General features: G+C 40.4%; 1 pseudogene; it reads left to right on the plus strand.

Moving 5' to 3' along the window:
• The first annotated feature begins 2,992 nt into the window (after window positions 1–2,992).
• On the plus strand, window positions 2,993–5,098 carry LOC118342642 (annotated as a pseudogene).
• Window positions 5,099–6,861: the final 1,763 nt, after the last annotated feature.

Genomic DNA, 6,861 nt, shown 5'->3' on the forward strand with positions numbered 1-6,861 from the left:
ACATCCTGTTGCAGACGTTGAAAGTGCTGATCAAATATAAACCAAGATTATGTTAATGCACTGACTATTTCTTGCCTAAAATCTTTTCAGAAACATATTTTTAGCTTACTGTTCAGCTATAATATGTGACCAGGCTGATAATGCGCAGCCAATGAGAGTAGCTCAATTCGCAGTACGTCACCACATTGTGACAACCATGACGCCAAACTTGAGGCTTCAAAGCAGTACTCCACAAACAAATGGGTGACGTCACGATAGGCTCACTCTTGCCTTAAAGTTGTGATTTCATGATGATTTTATCTTTCTCGTACAGTATTGTTTGGAGTCAGCAGTCCTGCTAGCATGGCTGAAGACTACAGCACAGTCTTTATTTCAAGAACTCAAAGTTGGTGGAACCAAAGCTAATGGAAAATGGGTCTGGACTCTCTATGTGGTTTTGTGAACAAAGGAATTTTGACATTGCGCATTATGTGCATTACCATCCTGCTTTAACATTTACAGTTTCCATTTAGAGGTGCTTTTACTCAAAGATGGAGTTCTTTAATTAAAAAAGTGTAAGCAGTGCACCACTTTAAAATCAGATTGAGTCCAGCTCATAGAGCAGCAGCAGAGGCTCAAAGTAGTTTGCTTCTGTGTCAGTCAGTCAGAATTCATGTTGCTACTCTGATACATTTGTGTTACAGCTTTCCTTTAGGTTGCCTTATTACTGCCTGACCTTCATGGACAGTTTTATTAACTCCATGATAACTTCAAATTAAAAATTGTTTCCAGACTGTGAGGACTGTTTTCATGTCAGTAAATTAATTAATTGTAACAGTACATCTAATATAAAAAACAAATGCTGTTGCTGATGATCACGTTTCAGTAATTTATCAATAGTTGAAATGTTTCTATGCTATGATATAGTCACTTGTGTTTATAGTTTATCACATAGGCTACTATGTGATATACTATACTATTATTTTATACTTTGAATGATTTCATTTACTCCCTAGATCCACCATCCAGAATAATTGTACCTAGAAATAAAGATTAATTGGTGGAATTAAACAATAATGATGATGTATAATAAATAATATGTCAAATTGAAAGTATAAAATACACATATACTTTCTCTCTCTTTCTCTCTTTCTCTCTCTCTCTCAGTGTCAGTGGATGTCAGTGACGTTGGACAGACTTCAGAGAACAGAGGACCTTCCTCCTCTCACTGTGAAGGTAAACCTTCTGTGTATTCTCTGATATGTATGGTAGCCCTGAAAGACCTTGTAGTTTTTAAGTAAAAAAAACAAAACAACTAAGTGTGAGTAAGTTTAACTTTCTCTGTGAGACATTATGACTCCATTATAACTGAGTAAAAGCAAAGACAGGAGAACTCAATGAGATTTAGTCAAAGCAGCATCAGAGTCCTAAAAAGCATTGAATAAAGAGGCCTTGGTCTTAAACTCATTTGTAAAGGTTGCATTTTTTGGCTGCCATAGACAGTAACATAGGTTCTACATTTGTTTCTGTGGCTTTAACACATTACATGTAAACTAAAGTGGGATTGTAGTGTAGTGGATTTTTCTGCAGGAGGCTGTTCAGTCCTTTCAGTCAGAAACATGAGACCTGTAGCAAACACTGTCACTACTGCTAGTTACAAAGATACACAAACTAGCAAAGATTTAGATTAAGATAGAACTTTTATTTTGTTTTTATTACTTGTTTTTTAATTTTGTGTCGATGCAATTACAAGACACCAGATTCAACCAAGTCAGGGGAAGAATACAGCATATACATTGACAAGCAACAAATAAAGAAACTATAGAAACAACTCCTATATTCAGATTACCATTAAATACTACAGATCAAAATCACAGACAGAGACTTACTATATATAATATTTATTACTGAAGAATCACAATTAATTCTAATCAATCTATCTTGCTTTTCTTTTCCAGGCTTTTCAGACAGCTAGCCAACTTAAACAAATCAAAATGAAAAAGGCAGTGAAATTTTTGTTCATCAGGGTGCCAGGATATTTAGGGTTTTGTTGCATTATTTCAAGGAACATTAAGTCTCTTAAGTCATCATAATTTATGCAGTACAAAAGTAAAATGGGACTCACGTTATGGATCGGCCAACATCAGTGGCCAGAGGAAGAATACCAGCTCTCAATTGTGAAACAAAAGATCTTTGACTACTAGATAGTTTGGCTTTGACAAAAATGTAGTAAAGCTGTTTCACCCATGGAGACCTGTGTGTTTGATTGGTTAATCCATCTGTCATTTGCCTGTGATTCATTTTGGCAAGGCCATGTAAATGAAATAATTATATGATTAGGAATTATGCAGCTGGGAAGTACTGACAAAACTAAATATGTCAATAAATGAATGTACTTTTACCCTCCTTTTGTCATTCTTCAAGAGTTTCTGGCTGCTCTTCATGTCCATCTGACATTCATAAACTCTGGTATCAATAATGCCTGGCAACGAACAATCAACCTCCCATCAGTTGAAACAAGAAAAGATGAATCTGCAGAGACACAGTTCTACCAGAGTGCTGTGGACAAGGCTTTACAGAGTCCAAATGGATTGTTCCTTGTTCCTCTGCTTCCTCACTTTCATTGCAGACCAATCAGTCTCTCCTACAAGGCCTGCTAACACAGACAGGAAGTAGCCCCAAAACAAATCAAGTAACGGTTTGGTACAGGTGAGGATGCTCTCTATCAGTCCTGATTGTAGACCTGGGTGAGAGGGCGACGGTGCAGAACAGCTTTTCTGAGCAGCCTTGATGACAATACGTCCTCTGCTGGGTCTTTTTCACTGTGGCAGCAGTGTTCAGTATTCCCTCTCCGACTCAAGTGGGCTGCAACCTAAATCAGAGAGAAGCTGTGAAGCTCTGGTCCCCTCAAGTTCTCACCTCAGAGTCCTGTTGTCTGAGAAACGCTGGACCTGAGTAACAACAACCTGCAGGATTCAGCAGTGAAGCTGCTGTGTGCTCGACCGGAGAGTCCATGGTGGGCAATGGAAACACTCAGGTCAGATTAAGCCATAGTTTGTCTCAAATTAGTGAAGTTATTTCTCTGAAGTTCATGCTACATTTAGTTTAAACCGCCGCTGTCATTTCGCTAATGTTGGGTTGGAGTTGGGCCACAGACTAAAGAAAATGACAGCTTTAGTTTACCCAAAACTAGCAAATAGTTCGATCGGCATTGGTTTATCAAAGACGCTAATTGAAAGACGCTGCCGGTTGTCTATCTGGAAGTGACTGTTGTTTTTAACAACGCCACAGTGATTCAGTCTATACTGTTCCAAAAGATCAGACTGGACATTTTAAGACAAGTGTTATTTGCTTTCTTGTTCATTATGCCCTCTTCAGGTTTAGTGGCTGCAACCTCTCAGAGAGACTGTGAAGCTCTGTCCTGAGTTCTCAGCCTCCAGTCCTAAATTAGTCTGAGAGAGCTGGACCTAAGTACAACGACCTGCAGGATTTCAGAGGGTCAAACTGCTGTCTGCTGGATTGGGAGTCCACACTGTACACTGGAAACTCTCAGGTCAGGATCCATGTTCATGTTCTTTTCAGAGGATCATTATCTTCTTGTGTTTGTTTTATTGTTGAACTACTAAATGCACCAGATGATTTAAAAGTTTTATTCCAAATATGGTTCTGGACCCAAATGTAACTAAATGCTTTGCCTCCTTGATGCCAGTTTTTATTTTTGCTCTGACCAAAAGGCAGCTTTTTTGGTTCTGCACAAAGCCCTCACTTCTCCATTTATCCAGACTTTTTGGTTTGGGAATGATGATGTGCTATGTGTGTTGTTTTGTGTGTTTGCAGGCTGTAGGCTGTATCGGGAGAGCTGTACTCTCTGCCATCAGCTCTGAGCCCCAATCCTTCCCATCTGAGAAAGCTAGATCTGAGCTACAATCATCCTGGAGGATCAGGAGTGAAAATGTTGTCTGCTGGACTTGAGGATCCACTCTGGAGACTGGACACTCTCAGGTATAAGAGGCCTGCTGGTTGGAAAATAGTGTTGTTGAGTGTCTCTAAAATAAGTTCCACCTTAAACACCTACAGCAGTAAAATTCAGCTGCTATGATTGGTGAAAATACACTCATTAGTCAGATTTTGGTCAACATTGAAAGGTCTTGCCGAATTAATGGGTTTGTTAAATTTGAATTTCAACATCCCAATGTTTGGAGGGACTGATGGAGACTGGATAATCCAAAAGGAGATTTGTGTGTGTTATCAGATGTTTCCCTCTCTTTCACACATTCTCTGTGTATGAGGAGAGTAGTTTAGCAGGCTGGATGGATATACTGTGTATAAATGCATGAGAATGATGTAATGTCCATGTTGAATGCCAAACCGGGATATGCTGGTTCTGACCCCCCCTTCTTCTTTCAGGGTGGAGCCTGCTGGAGTCCGATGGTTGAGACCAGGTCTGAGGAAGTGTAAGTTATTATTTTGATTCATGAAATCAAAGCAGCACACATTCAGCCATCACTAAAATATCTATCAGTAAATGATCAGATGATAGATCAATAACTGCAGCTGTATTGTGTCTTGTTCTCTCCATCAGATTCCTGTGAACTCACAGTCGACACAAACACAGTGAACAGAAAGATCAAACTGTCTGACAACAACAGGAAGATGACATATACAGCGACGGAATAGTCATATCCTGATCATCCAGACAGATTTGACCTCTGTCCTCAGCTGCTGTGTAGAAATGTTCTGACTGGTCGCTGTTACTGGGAGGTCGAGTGGAGAGGAGGAGTTTATATATCAGTGAGTTACAGAGGAATCAGGAGGAGAGGAGACAGTAGAGACTGTTTGTTTGGATGGAATTATCAGTCCTGGAGACTGAGCTGCTATGATGATGGCCATTACATTGTAAGGCACGATGACAGAGTGACAGCCCTCTCCTCCTCCTCTGTCTCTAACAGAGTAGCAGTGTATGTGGACTGTCCTGCTGGCACTCTGTCCTTCTACCAGAGTCTCCTCTGACACACTGATCCACCTCCATACTGTCAACTCCACATTCACTGGACCTCTTAATCCTGGGTTTGGGCTCACTTGGCGGTCTGGTTCCTCAGTGTCTCTGTGTTCTCTGTAGGAGGGAGAGTCTCCTCCTGTTGGAGAAACATTGTCACTGCTGGACAGAGGAGTTCAGCCTGTATTAGGGTTGGGAACCGAAATTCAGTGCAAGTGGTCTAAAGCTCCTGTTTTAGCAACACCCCCACTCCATCTGTGGTCTGAGAGCTACAAGTCCGGGTCTGCTAATAGGACCACTGGCTACTGAGAACTGAGAGAACGGAGATGCCTCCTGCACATGCTCTCGCTGATGTCTGCCATTATGTCTGCAGCCAGATCCCTCTCAGTCACAGAGTGTGTACAGACTGCAGTAAATAAACACCTGATTTAAAAAAAAATATGTGGCTAATAATACAATATTTGATATTTTTCTACCACCTTCCAAAAAAAAAAATCACCTCTCCTTATTTCCATCTAAAACTAAATGTTTATGTGGCACTGGTTGTTTCAAAGGGCAGGAAAAAATGAGCCTCCCCCTTAATTTTTACTGATACAGACCGAAGCTACATTATTTAGCTAGCTAGTAAAAACATGGCTAGCTACCAGAGCCTCACTGATTACTGTACAAAAACTTTATCAGTGATTTGGGTAAAACTAGATCAGATTTTATAAAGAGAATATTGTTTTTTTTTAATTTTCTCTCTGATGTCCTCTGGCTGGTCTGCTTCAATTCTGCTAACTGCTAATGTAGATGCTGTCAGCGTGCAACCAAACAGAGCTCAGCAGCCTCCCAATGGTTCCGCTACAGCTGCTTGACTAGGGGGACGTAATACACAGTGCCATTTGCTACCACGACAAGTCCCTTCCTAGCTGCCTGTTTTTATAGGAAATATGTAAATATGCGAAAGCTCTGATTTCCATTTCATATGGACTGTCAGCAGAGGGCGCTCCATGCATTAGCATTAGTTGAGGCCAGTAGAGAAGGAGTATGTGTTGAATTCAAGTGCTTACACACTGCAGAGAGGGCTCCTGTTTTTCATATTTTCAATAGATACACTGACTATAAACAAATGCCTGACAATAGACAATAGTAGTGCACTTGAGCTAAGCTTTAATTCATAGCCGTGACATTAAAATGGCGGCTGCTCGTCAAACAAAGTCAGCAAGCAAAACTAAAAGTCTGTTAAATGATTAAAGACAGTTAGATATTTTCATTTTCATTCATATTATTATTCACACGTGTTGCAGTGATGTCATAATAACAGAGATTATTATGTTGATTTTGAAATAAAATTTCCCCACTGAAATTCATTAAAATACAATTGTATGGTACCTGACCACTATCAGGTACCTTTACATGTAAAACTGAGTTGTATCATTTGTAGTTGGTTGGTTTATTCTTTCTTTAACAGAACAGATCAAAACAAATACACTGTGGTTTAAAGTTTCATCTGGATGTGCAGCTGTCATCTTCCCTGTTGTGATTCTCTTTCCTCGCTCACACTCCGACAGACATTCCGATTCATCCTGCATGGAAACATGACTTCTGATTCCCTGAATTTGCTTTCCACAGAGCCCATACCTCAGGTGGCATCTATGATGAACAAACCATATACAAATGTACAATATTTACCCCTCAGACAACCATATCTTTGATAGGGTGCCAGATGCTACCAGGGGCCTCAGCGGCCCTGCCAGACACGCAGGCTGGCCCTCAGCAGTAAAGACTAAAAGTATGTATGCCCCCTGCCAGCATGAGGGTAAAAAGACTCTGTCCTTCCTCTTCTTCCTCTGTCTCTGAGTCTTCTCAGGGAGAACTGGAGTCAGAATGGTTGGAGGAGCAGA

This window comes from Morone saxatilis, unplaced genomic scaffold (assembly GCF_004916995.1).
Source record: "Morone saxatilis isolate NCDOM2014 unplaced genomic scaffold, NCSU_SB_2.0 Contig10, whole genome shotgun sequence".
Lineage (NCBI taxonomy): Eukaryota > Metazoa > Chordata > Actinopteri > Moronidae > Morone > Morone saxatilis.